The sequence below is a fragment of the Dicentrarchus labrax genome, unplaced genomic scaffold (assembly GCF_905237075.1).
Source record: "Dicentrarchus labrax unplaced genomic scaffold, dlabrax2021, whole genome shotgun sequence".
NCBI classification, from domain to species: domain Eukaryota; kingdom Metazoa; phylum Chordata; class Actinopteri; family Moronidae; genus Dicentrarchus; species Dicentrarchus labrax.
The window spans coordinates 9,151,741-9,165,868 of NW_026136708.1; positions in this window are offsets into that span (position 1 = coordinate 9,151,741).

Sequence of the window (14,128 nt, forward strand, 5' to 3'; positions counted from 1 at the left end):
CAGAGTGAGATTTTTCTGGTCCGATCCATGTTAATTAGCTTAGATCAAAGTCCAGTCTGTCCTTAAAAGTGGGTGCTCGGTTTCAAGCCCTTCAGCAGCCACCGTGCAGAAGTGTCCTTGAGTGGGACAATGAATCCCTGCTCTGCTCTGGTGTGCAGATCAGCTAATAATAATTATCAGATAGAGCAGTAATAGCTCTACAGTAGTACATTATTTTTCCAACTGAAGTCGTGTTAGCAATAGCCTTGTCCTTGTCATAACTGAATCCTATTTTTAACCATCCTCTCTTCCTCTCATTTCTCCTCCTCTCTCCTGTCCTTTCCTCTCCATTACAGCACATCTACAGTGCTATCTATGAAGATGCCCTCACTATTTTTAGGGCTAGCCAAGGCACACAGGATGTCAGCACTCTTTCAGGACAATCGTGTTAATAGAAACTCCATTTACGTTAGGGTAATGGTGATCAACATATATTTGGATGGGTTACTAAAATTCTATTTGAAAAGTGTCCTGAGATAACTTCTGTTATGAATTGGCGCTATACAAATCAAATTGAATTGAACTGAATTAAAATTTGAAGAGTGACATAATTTGAGTGCTGTAGGGCACATTATCCTGAGTACTAATAGGTAATATGAAGGTTGCTAAGTCAGTTAATTAAATAGAAAATAAATTAAATAAGTTAAATTTAACCTCATTTGTTGGCCTGCTGAATACTGGACTACACTGTTTCATCATTGAGTATCAGTTTTATTAATATAGCGTCAACTTGTAACAGAAGTTATCTCTTCATATAGAACAGGCCTATTTACAGAGACCCAAGAAAGTATTGTCTGAGTATCACACCAGTCTTAAGATTGCATCCGACTTTTTAATATTCCATGAATGACTAGTAACTAAATTATCAATAAAGCATCAACGCCTCTGCAGATCTGATCAGTGCCACACAAAGTTAAGTCAAACCATTAAAGTCTGTGTAAATGAGCCTGTGTTGTTGGCATCTTCAAGACGTATCTGTAACTGAGCATCCCAGTCTCCATGCATGATGCCTAACTTATAATCCTCAGGTCTGGTCCAGAGCCCTAGAGGGCAGCATTCCTCCCAGCAGCCCAGGAATGTAAACTTACCTTTGGAGTCCAGCTTGTGTCCAGCAGGAGGAATGCAGAGTGTTTGCTGTTAAAATGTCCTCTCTCTGAAAAGGAATATGTAGGGGGAAAAAAAGTCATAAATAAAGATGTGGTAGAGCTGGCACTGGTGGGATGACAACTGGCACTAGAACAGAAAAACATGCTTGCGGGTAAGGGGGTTTTTTAGATTTAGAGGCTTCTGTGTATTCTGGTAAATATTGATGTTTTTCTGAAGAGGAAGTAGCTCTCAGTTATGTGACAGGATGTTCCACAGTGAGAGGAAACCGCTGCACTCACCTGCCGTTTCAAAGTTTAAATTCCAAGCTCGCACGCTGAAGAAAACCCTGAACACACCTGTGCCGAACTGTTTATTCCCTCTGCGATGAAAAACAAACAACTAACATCAAGGAAGAGCAGATTTTGAACTTGGACAGCCTCTCATATTTAAGCCTACAGCGGGTAACTTAATATGTTGGCGGCTGCTGCTGGGAGCATAGTGGTAAATGTCGAAAAAACTTCAATAACCAGGAACCATGTGATGTGATGTCAGTAAACAGCATTCAGCGTGCTCATATTTACTAAAGTGCCTGGTCAAAGGACCCCAAAGGAGCGAGAAAGCCAAGACATCTATATATGATATGATTTGAAGTGTCCAACCTGTATCACATCTGCAAAAAAAACCTGCAGAAAAAATGAATTAGTAAAGAATTATGGGAATAAGACCTTGTTCTTGCAGCCTCAATTCGTGCCTCGTGCAATATCTAGTAGTGTGCCACCACAGATCTGAGTTTTTTCAGTTCTGATTAAGTATCTCTAAAGCTGCACTAATCAATCAATGGATCAAATGACTATGTGTAATGTGTGGGTCGTTCATAGTAATGAACCTTCTGAGAATCATCACCCGACTGTAATTCCCCCTCAGCCCTACGGAGGCTTTTAGCGTCTCTCAACTCACTGTTTTGGATTTCGTCCTGGTACTGCACTGGTTTTTCCTTCACGCCCAGCAACAAACAGCCGACAGACAAAGTTAGCAACTACCTGGGGAATATAATGGAGCATTTAGCATTCAAAGAGCCAGGTATTTGCCTCAAGAGTCTGTTTTGGAGAATAAAATGGAACTGGCCAGACACAAGACTTCAAATTAATGCTAATATTGGTCTGTCTCTGCTGGATGTGTAAATATTCAACTGGCTAACACAACATCAACATTATAAGTTAGTAATATTTCAATGTTGTGTTGTCTTGTTGCGTTGCACCAAAGTGGCCAAATAGTAACTTCTTGCAGGTTTAAGTCATATTCAGACATCTGGAAAACTACAATGAAAGTCTTGCTGCTTTTGACTTATCACTAGATATCCCATGACTTTATTACCTCTGCAGTTTGAAATATAATTTTCCAGTTTGAGACATTTTCAGTTGTGTTGCTGTATTGCTTTTAGCCACTTGTTCATGTCTCATACTCTGCAGTTTCTCAAGCTATTATTGTAAATGCCTCACGGGCCTGTGTGTTCATTTTTGCATTGCAGGGACACCACAATATTGTCACGAGTCTGGGTGGGTTTTAGGGTGAAAAACTTCCCGGTTTGGACTGAAAAAAGTCCTATTACTCCAATCTTAGTTCTATTCTCTGTTTCCCTAGAGTAACTTGTTTCTATGGCTACTTATTCCATATAGTTTAGCCTTGTGGTTTAAATCCTGACTATAAAACTGAGATTGATACTGGAGGGTGATTTGTGTTAACAATTTCCTGAACTCCTAGTTTCTCATCCTGCAGACATCTCTGATTACAGCACAAATTGATTTATTCTTTTCTCACACAGGAGAAAGCAAGGGAGGCGTTCATCAGCTTCTACCTCAAATATTTTCTGTGTGAACAAGTTAAATACCATCCTGGTTTGCTCACCTCAAATCATCTCCTATATGTGTAGGAGACTGTTTGTAGAGATGAATGTAACCAGGAGAAAAAATGCAGGAAGGCAAACTATGGTGACCTACGTATGTACGTCATAACCTCCAGCCACCTCTCCGTTGGTGGGGATGAAGAATGAAGGAGGTAGGAGGATAGAGGTAGGGACGGAGGAAGGCTGGGAGGTAATTGAGGAATGGATGTGTGTCTCCTAGGTGGCCATGTTGTTGCTCTGGAAGGATGTGGGCACTGGTCAGACCACACACACATACACACAAACGGAGACACACATGCACACTGGTTGCAAGGCCACGCCAAGCTTCAGCTCTAGTTATTGTTATGCAGTGGTAAGGATTTAACTCTAAGGCCTCACCATGATGGAACCATAGGAATTAGAGTCTGGGTTAGTACACTGGTAGGTATTTGATTCTCGGTTTCTGTAATGGTGGGTAATAAATTGTGGGTGGTGGGACTGGAGGAATTTGGCTCTGGGCTAGAAGTTCCCGTTGAACTAAAGTTACACTTGGAGGATCTGGATGAAGAAGGAAAAACATGCCGGCAAAGTAAGCTAGATGGCATCCGATCCAAACTGCATATTTTTGGGAATTAGGGAACCGAATCTACATCATTTTCTATGTTTGTTGTTCTTCCATGGCAATAGCTACGTGCAGTCTTCAACATATTTGGCTATTTCGATTGATGGACTATAAAATGTAATTGTGAGAATACAGTAACTTGCTGGACAGAACACACACCCCGATAGTCCATGTGAATTTAAACAAACAACAAACTTTAGAGTCAAAGTCACTGATGCACCGATAGATTAGTGGGGCATCATTGTAAAGCTGTCATTTTAAAGAAAGGCTGAAATCTTGGTTTTAATTTTTAAAGAACCAGTTTGGAGGATTTAGTAGCATCTAATACAGCTCACCTTCCAAAAGACCCTATCTAGAGCCAGTATTTGGCTCATTCTAAGGTAACGAAAACAATGATTCTTATTTTCAGGTGATTATACACTAATGAAACCATACCTATGACTTGATTATATTTATGTTGAGATCCTCCTACATGTTACACACAGGACCTTTAAGCATTTCACTTAAAAGGAAACAATCAAAGCTAAACTTAAAACATTGTTATTTATTATTTATTATTTATTAAGAACACTCTAAACTCAGTGAATCTGCTTCACAAGGACTGAGTGGGTGTGGTTTGACCAAATTCGATTGACAGTAACGGCTACACAAAAAAACAACCCAACACAACTGTCGACTGGCGACCGTTGTTTGTGGTTCTGGGATTCTTTTAATCAGGTCAGCTTGTTGTGTTGCCTTCTTCTTCTGGTTTTCTGACTTGAGAATTGGAGTTGTGAACTAACTCCTGACATTCGCATAAGTTTAATTCATTTGCATTTTGTTTTGTCGAATTACTCAAAATTCGCTTACAATTTGTGATACATGATACACTTGGATCGAATCCATCACAATTTTCTCTGGAAGTACTGGAGTATTTACAATGGACTATATATTCGAGTGACAGCTCAATCAAGCCTGGATAAGTAAGATCTACAAAATATAAGGAGGTACTTTTTGGTTTTCAAGTATCAGTTCCAATGTCAGTCTCTTGACTAAAATGATAAAGACCGTTTGCATTGTTAGCACTGCAAAATGATTTGCTAAATTAATAATTCCTCAAAATTGTTCATGACATGTTCATAGACTTTAAAGATAAGTGTTCTTTGTTTGCACAAAGGAAGACAAAGTTGAGATTTGAAACACTTGTTAGGATAGATTATTTTTCAATTATTAATCTGAATGCAGTCGATTTACCGAACAACACCACACAACCAGGAATGCACACCCATTATTTACAGATCCTGGCCCTGAGCCCTGAGTGAATTATACCTGTTAATCAGCTCCATTGAAAGGCAATTGACGTCAGAGATGGACAAAGCTAACAGAACAAGAGGTGTGAAGAGTTTGTGTGTGTGTTTGTGTGTGTGTGCGCATGAGCGTGTTTGAGTAGGCAGGTGGGGCTGTCAAGGTCAAAGGTTAAGAGGGGTTGATGGGTGGGGCAGTGGTGGTGGTCGGGAAAAAGCTGCTCAGCAAACACAGCTTGCTGTCACAAACACAGCAGATATATGAATAACCACAAGTCTGTGAGAGAGGGAGAGGAAGGATAAGTGTGTGAGGGAGGGAGAGGAAGGCCAAGAGGTGGATAGAGAGCTCACGAGAAGGAAAGAGTGAAGCAGGGGAGGCCCTCGGTTTACTCACAGTGTTGTGATATGTTCGTCATGTTTTCACACCGGGGGGATTCTCAGACTGCTTGCTTCCATTTCACTGTCTGGCATTTACCTCCAACTGTCAAGATGCAGCTGAGTTCAGTATAGCTGATATATGAGACCAGACAAGATGAGACAAAATGGGATTAAGTGTGCAGATTAGACGCACATCTCATAGGTGGGATGAGAAAAGGAGATACAATGGCTTTATAAGGCAGGAAGAGATGAGTTGAAATGAAATTAACTCAGTGAGATGGGACAAGATTCATTTAATTGATGAGATGAAATGAGACAATAATGGTGAGACAGAGATAGTAGAACATGAAATTATATATATACAGCTCATTTGTACCTCCTACCTGCAGTATTTTGTACATACAAATACTACAGAAACATTGCACAAATAGACACAGTCTTGTAAGGTTTTTTTTTTTTCTTGGATTAAATTCATTTTTCTTTACTCTTTGCCCTACAGTCCCCCGTGCTGCTGTGCCAACTTGAATTTCCCCTACAAGAAATCAATAAAGAAACTTATCTTATTACAGTAGATGGAAATTATACTAATAAAATAAAACTGAGATTAAATAACACAAGAAGACATACATTTTACCACAGAGGCAAGATGAGATGATATGATGATGAGATAAGAAGGGGTGACATTAGAGTGTAAATGAGATGAGACAGAATGAACAACATGTAAATACAAAAAGAGATGTGAGAGAGTAATGAAACAAGATGGGATGGGAAAAACTGAGATAAAATTAAACACTTTACTAATGTGATGAAAAAGTAATAACATGATCTTTATTGAGTTGGTAAAACAAGATGTTTTACAAGATAAGACAAGATAAGAAGGTTAAATAAAATTAAATTAACTTCACTGATGAGATGAAAAGAGACTAAACAAGCTGAGAGCGACAAAATACCATCAGAGATTACATGAGTTCATCTTCATTATTAGGGCTCTGGCATGCTTTGACAGGATTAATTAATGCAGTTTTCTTTAGATTTTCTCTGCGGGCTCAGGCAGCATCCTCTCATCCAAGACTTCGGACTAACTTCATTCCCGTATTTCTGTTCTGTGACCGGTTCAATCCGACCCTCAAAGCACAAATCTGCCACCACATCAAACATTTTGTTTTTAGCTCTCAGTATAGACTTTTGCTTTTTGCCTTAATTTATCCTGGGAATATTTGCCAAGCACACATACTCTCTCTCATCAACACCCTGCTTCACACGTACAAAGTTACACACATTCATACCTGGCAGCTGCCCAGTGCAACCACAGTCTTCTAGTGTTAGTCCACTGGGCAGCTCCACCAGAGCAATTTGGACGTTAAGAAATGTGCTCAAGGACATTTCTATGGTATTAGCTGAAGGAGAGGAGAGCAGGTCGCATTCACTTGCCTGATCCACATTTTTCTTGGCAAATCAGGGATCCAAAATCTCAATCTTCTTCTCAGCCCACTTGTCTAAACATAAGGACTGCACATATTGGAACTAGACCTTTGTGTAATGAAAGACATTTTGAAGAAACAATCCAGCATTCGGTGAAATGATTTTGAAATCTTTGGCAACAAATCAACAAACACTACCGGTTTCTCTAAAGCCATTTTATTCATTCTACCGACCAGGATATGGTCCCTATCCAGGGTTTCGAAGCAGCTGAATGAAAACACAATGGTTTTTAAGGGATTATCATATTATCAGTTTACTTTTAATTAACCTAAATTAGTTCATCATGGTGTAATATTCCAGGTTTAGTTTCCCTTCAATTGGATTCTATGAAGAAAAAATACTGCCAAGACAGCCATCTGGCTCTGGGAGACAGAGGCAAGCTAAATGCTAATATCCTAACATACTCACAATGGCAATGCTAACATGCTGATGTTCAGAAAGTATAGTGTTTACCATGTTTACCTCCTTTATTTCATGTGTTAGCATAATAACATTTGCTATTTAGCATTAAACACAAAGTACAGCAGAGGCTGATGGGAATAGTTTTGCAGGTATTTGATCATAAACCAAAGTATGGACCATTGACAGTATATGGACACATTCCTGGATTGTTGACCTGATGATGGAGTTGGGTGAAAAATTAAGGGATCAGCAAAGCTAGTACAAATTATCCTGAGGGATGAATGTCTGTACCAGAGGCAATCCATTGTTGAGACGTTTCCATCAAGACCACAAATGTGTAGGCCTACCTCATCGTGGCGTTAGAGAAAAAGTCACCAAAAGGATTTGGATTCATGGTCTGGGAACCAAGAATGTCTGTACAAAATTAGATGGCAATCAATTCAGTAGTTGTTGAGATATTTCAGTTTGAACCAAAGCCATCACAAGAGCCACACTGCTAGCGTGGCTAAAAACTTGTGTAACAGCTAGTGTACTGTTTGTGATTTCAGTCCTTTTTGTTCAACAAGTTGCCACATTGTCTAAAATGACACTTGTCTTTCAGCAGAACTGACATTATATAATTACCTAATACCTAAGTGCCAGACAGCATGGATGGTCATCCTCAATGGTTCAACTGTGGCTCACTGTTCCGGGCAAACGGCTCAGTGCTCACCTCTTCATAAGAGCCCTGCCTTCATGCGGCAACATGTTCAGACCAGTCTGAACTGCCCCTTGCTAGGACACGGCCGCTCCAGCATCAAACGATATTTTTAATCAAGTGGTCAAAAGCTATTGCACAAACATTCTAAAGTAGCTTAGGTCAACAGTGTCCCAGAGCCTGTTCTGTTAGCTGGAATGCTCCTGTACGCTGCGAACAGGCCTCTCTTTGTGCTTCAGTCCAGCAGCCTCACGCCACACCGCACCGCTCTGGAATCCTGTTTGTTTTCTTTCAAATTTCTCAACCTAGTTCACTGCGATGTGGAAGCGCAGTGTGCCATGTGTGTGTGTGTGTGTGTGTGTGTGTGTGTGTGTCCATACTGTGTTTTAAGGTGTGCGCCAAGTGTGCATCTGTGTTTGTACCCATGCAGAAACAGTATGGCTCATTGAGCATGTGCTCATTTTAAGCTGGTGCCAAAGTTCACAAGCTTTAAAGTGGAACATACTGGAGGGTTAAAAAATTATAAACTCAGAGCCTGTGTAAATCCAGCCAGCCCCAGTGTAGGTTGTTAATGTGAAGAGTAACAGATAGATGCCTATTGGACCAAACTCTGCTTTCTGTAGCCAACAGGCCTGGTTTTTAATTCACAGTCAGTCCAATCAATGCAGGATTTTCTTTAAAGGAGCTTGCTCTGGTATTTTCATGTGTGTGTCTAATTGAAATAGCAGGATTCCTGAAGACTTGTACATGCTGAATTTCCTCTACATTCTAGGACGGACAAAATCTTGGATTTCAATCTGTTGTTTTGCATTTCTGGACTCCCCCACATTCATTTCTAGTCAATCCACTTATCTAACCAGTAATCTGCAATTATCCACAATACAGAGGGCTTGTTAACGCCCTACGTGCTGAGTGGACAAACACCTTAGGCCTTCCTTCTCATAGTTTTAGTCCTCCTCCCCCTTTCTCCTTATTTCTACTGTTGGCTGACCGAACCAGAGGAATTCATTATCCCGGAAACCTTTCGCAGGACAGAGCGAGCCAAGCAGGGCAAGGCTATTCTTCTTTCCTGGTCTTACTAACAATGAAACCATGTCATCCAATCAGCCTATTATTGCTGCTACTGATGACCGCTGTTCTTTTGCCATATGAACTGTAACCCAGGCTACCTGGAAGCCTGCTTTTTACCCCGAACAGCCTGCTTCTCTCTGTAAACAGAGTGGATTTGATTTATGTTGGAAAGATGACTTTTCCATAGGAATTTTGGTATGGCAAAGCAAAGGGACTAAATAATGTTGAGTGGCCAGTTCAGTTTCAATGAGACAAACATTATATCTGGAAATAAGAAACGTATTTTTCCACATATCCATCCACAGTCTGTACCCACTAATGCTTTGCAGGGTTGTGGGAAGCTGGAGCCCATCCCAACTCACACTGGGTGAGAGACGGTGAACACCCTGAAAAGTCTTTGACAAGGCTGACACAGAGTACTGTATATGGACAGTCAGCCATTCACACTCACATTCATATGGGCAATTTAGAGTTATTAATTCATCTAACCTGCACATCTTGGGACTGTAGAGGGAAACAAAACCAGACATATTTGTTCTTGCAGTTTAACGTCCTCCCCAAACAGCCTTTTTGGTCAGATCTTGCCAGAACAGCTTACTCTTAATTCCACTTTAGACCCACTGAACAGTGCAGGTAGACAGTGATAGTCAATTTGATTGTGGTATGCATCATGTTGTTATTGGTAATGCGATACACCTGTGCATATATGTGTGCTATAATGGGATTATAAAATGGCTTGGCCTTGGCTGAATTCTCGGTTCTGATTGGTCAAATGGTGGGCAGTCATTCTCAGTAAGGGGACAACCCCTCGGTCTGGTCAAATTCAAATGCAATAACGTTACATTACCAAAAAATTAAGGAAAAAATGTCTATGACCGTGTAAAAAGGAGTGCTCACCCGTCAAAACCCTGTGCCCCTTTGCTGATAATTGTCTGGGGCTAGCGATGAAACAATATTATTTGGTCAGTTTATCTCCTTCAGATAGGTATAGATAATGCATACTGAGCACTCCTGTTGTTTATGATGTTGTTATCTCACAGTGTATTTCTGAGCATCCATCTTTCACCTGTCATCAAAGCTTTTCTCACTATGGTGTGTTCGACTTTGTTTCAAACCTTTTACTGCTCCATTTCCAGTAACTTGAGGAAATGCCTTTTCTGGGCTGTCCCACTAAATGCCACATATAGGCGGCCCCTTCTAATACTGCAGGGTAGGCTGCTCTGAAAAGCCCCTCCAAAATACTCTGCAGGGCGGTGTGTCCCGAACGTCCTGCACCTGCATAAACACACCGAGCTGCCTGCCACCCTGCCAGGCACGCTAAACCACATATCCAAAAGGCAGGAGAATAAGATACCTGGGAACAGTTACCGTGAGAAGCAAAGGTAAGATAGAATACAGTTAACCACAAAGAGCTGCAGTCAAAAGGCATGGTGAGAAAGGTGCAACCCTCCATTTTTACATGCTTTGTGAAAGTGCAAAGTAAGGTTTAATTCTGCAAGTACACACAAAAAAAACAGGGTGACTAAATACAGAACACATGTGAACAAAAATATGGTAAAATATCTCTTGCTATCAGACACAAGGAGACTAAACAGAGAAACCAGATGAGTTGGAGAGACAAAGAAAAGGAAAACATATCACAACTGAAATCAGACTGGGTGCGGAAAACCAATTTGGAAAGTTCAGGGATAATTAAGTAAAATGAGCGTATATAGGGTAAAAGGAAAAATGTGTTACGACCAGAGGGTGAGAAAAGGGCCTCTGAGACAGGCTGCGTATTGACACGCTGTGACAGAACACCTACCTGTCAGACGTGCCCTGTAAAGGTTCACCTCAGTGGGACAAGGCTTCACATTCACACAGCATCACATGACACCTTGTTGTTACGCAACTGTCGCACCCTTAATCATTGTACTGTAAGTGAGACCTCACAAGGGGCCCTGGGCATACATGCTGCGCTGCTTTATAGCACATGAGGCTCAGTTTTAGCTAGCAGTGCCTCCATATTTGATCACGGAGGAGTTTAAACTGTGAAACTGTCCTTAAGAAGTGATTTAGTCCAGCTTTTTAATCTTGTTTGCTCAATTCAGAAACATGAGGAGTGAGTAATAAATGTCTGGTGACCCCATCTAGGTTTGATACTGAAAGTTTTTTCTGCTGAGCTGAAAAGATAACTGTGATCTCAGAAACAGGACCAGACGTTAAAGTAAGAATCTAATGCTATAATTCAATCCAGCAAATACACTAATCTAAAATACTATACATTCTGGTGATAAGTGGTCATTAGGCAGTCACGTCTACAAAATGCATTACATGAGTTGTAAAAAATCCTAGTTTGCTGCCACTGATTTGAGAGATACCCGAGTGATAGTTCCTTCCTGCGTCATCGCCTCCTCCTCCTCTGCTGCTGATGGATTTATACACTGAGCAGGACTGGATACAGCTGGACAAAGAGCAGTGAACTCACAGTTGATGATGCATGAGACATATTTGGGGTAACACATGTGGATGATGATGCTTTTAACTGGATTAAGATTTGTAAGTCGGACAAGCTAATAATCCTTAAAGCAGACATTACAGTATGATGTCGTTGTCTCAGACAAAGATGTACTGAAGGGTGAACTGAGTTTTAGTTGAACTCGCTATTTTGCACATTTTATGAAGTAGAAGTAAATTTGTAGAAACTTTGAGGAATAATTTTAGGATATACACTAACCCGCTTTCTTGTTGACACATGAGAAAATGTATCTGATTGGAAATAACGGGAAACACCTAGCCTGTTTCTGTCCAAAAGTATACAAAATCTGCCAGCACTTCTAAAGCAAACTCGTTACATCTCGTCTATTTAATCTGTACACAACCCAGAAAACTGATAAATTGCAGTTTACAGGAGGTTATGTGCTGGACTATTTCTTGCCGCAGTGACTTCCCGGCGAAAATAAAACGTATTTCCCAAAATGTCAAACTATTCCTTTAAGCTGATGCAAGTTATGTAATATTACGATTTTCAAGGAAAAAACAAGAAATGTTCTTGTTGAGGAAAGTTTGCTTGGATTGGCGGTTGTCCACATCATAATGATTCCCAAATGGACAGCATGGTTTACTCGCCAACTAATTTACCACTACACTATTTTAAAACTTTTGCGTTTATGCCCTGACTCACTCCTGCTGAGAGTGGAAAACATATTTCTTACTGTCCTGTGCTGAGGTAGGAGAAATGTGTGAAACTTGGGTTGTCTGCTGTCGGTTTGACAGCTAGCTGAGCGATGACTCCTTCCTGCGTCATCACTTCCTCCTCACTTTGCTGTGGAATCCACCTTCCGCTGTTCCAGCTGGGGAATATTCCATGTTGTTGTGAAGAGGATGATGGGAGCATAATATTTTCCACTGTCAGTTTGGAGTGGGCAGGTATGCTTGCAAGGTAAAAAACACTCTGTCAGCAGAGGACACAGTCAGATTTTTTAACTTATTTATATGGGGATGTTGAGAAATGACCCTGTCCTCTCTTAGTTTCCTTGTTAACGCCTGCATTTATTGTTACCCATTTTTTAACCTGCATCTTTAACAACAACTCTGTCCCTGCTTCACTGAGTTGCTGAATTTATAAACAACATTTTATCCTGTCTCTCTTAGTTGTCGTTAATTTTAGAAAAAGTGGCAGCAATTCTGAAAATATGATACTGTGAGAGCTACTTTTAGCAAAGGCAAAGGAAAACAGTGAGTAACAACAGGCCAGCTGTGACCTTCCAGCTAACAGACATATAGACGAACACAGAGGGGTCAGATTGCCACCAGACAGACAGACAAACAAGACAGACAGACATGGGGCGAGGGTGTAGGCTGCAGTCTGACCTTGCAGCTCGCAGACAGATGGGGAGAGGCCTTTCGTTCCAGACACACAGACAGACAGGGAGGGGTCTTGTTAGCCACTGTGCAGAAACTGCATATCTGGAAACAATTAGAGCAGATGGGAACCCTGGCCAGGCTGTTCCTATAAGGCACAGCACAATTCTATCAAGAGTTTATTGGGAACAGTTTGCTCTCCTAATAAGTATTCGCTCACCAACACCGCAAGTTACAAAAGCACAGTTCATTACTTCATCATCTTATGAAGCAGAAACTAACACTATTGTTTTTCAACCCTTTGTTGGGTTAAGAACTCATTTGTGTTTACACTGACCGCCTAACAAAAGGGAAAGCCCTCAAAGAGTAATATTTTCACAGCCGTTTATAAAGGAACAGTCCGCCTCGCACTAATCGTTCACCTTTTTATCATTTTGATTAGTCATCTTAAAACTGGCCTTGCCTTTTGCAGCATTCAGCACTAACAACTCCATCAGAAGACTGATATGTTGTTGACTTTGAATGTTCTTTCGTTTGCAGACACCACACAGGCGCTGGTTCTTGTCATCGATGCCAAGGGCTCCAACCGGGTTTTCGTCGGTAAAGCCAAAACTCCAGCAGTGATGAAAGGGACTCATTGCACACTTCCCTAATAAGAGCGTTTGTGGCTTGAACAATGTTCTTTCAGAGTGTTTTTTTTCTTGCCGTTAATGTTATTGCCAGTATGGGAAGCCGAATCTGTGGGCAGGTTCTATGTTTAAACCACACCGAAAATACTTTCATGTTGATGAATTTAGCTATTAGTCATACATTTGCTAGAGTCATACAATGTTACTACTATTTTCTATTACACAAGGACGGTAGACAGTACAGACACACTTATCAACCCTTTCTTTTATTGATCATACATTAATATTGTGACCATGTCAATCTGCAGCCGCCTTCTATTAGTGGATACAAAACAACCTTCCTCAAGGTCCATTTAGTAGCTGTTCTAGATCTTTCAGTCATATGACATGATCTTCATCAGCAGTTTCCTATGTAGATGTTGAAATTAAAAAATTTTCTAAGCACTTAAAAGCTACTATAATCAACATTTTTACATTAACAATGGATCCATTCCATCGTTCGGAGTGAAAAACACAGAGAATTACCTCCTGAGTTTCCCTCAGCTAGGGTGTGCTTATGTTCATATATGAGGCAAATGAGCAGTTTGAGCAATTAGTAAATGATTGCTATGTTTGATTGAGGTGCAGTAAATTGAGATTTGTGTTACTGGCAGGCAGCTGCTGAATAATCATAAACTAGTCAACAAGCTCTGTAGCGGGAACACTCTGTTTCTG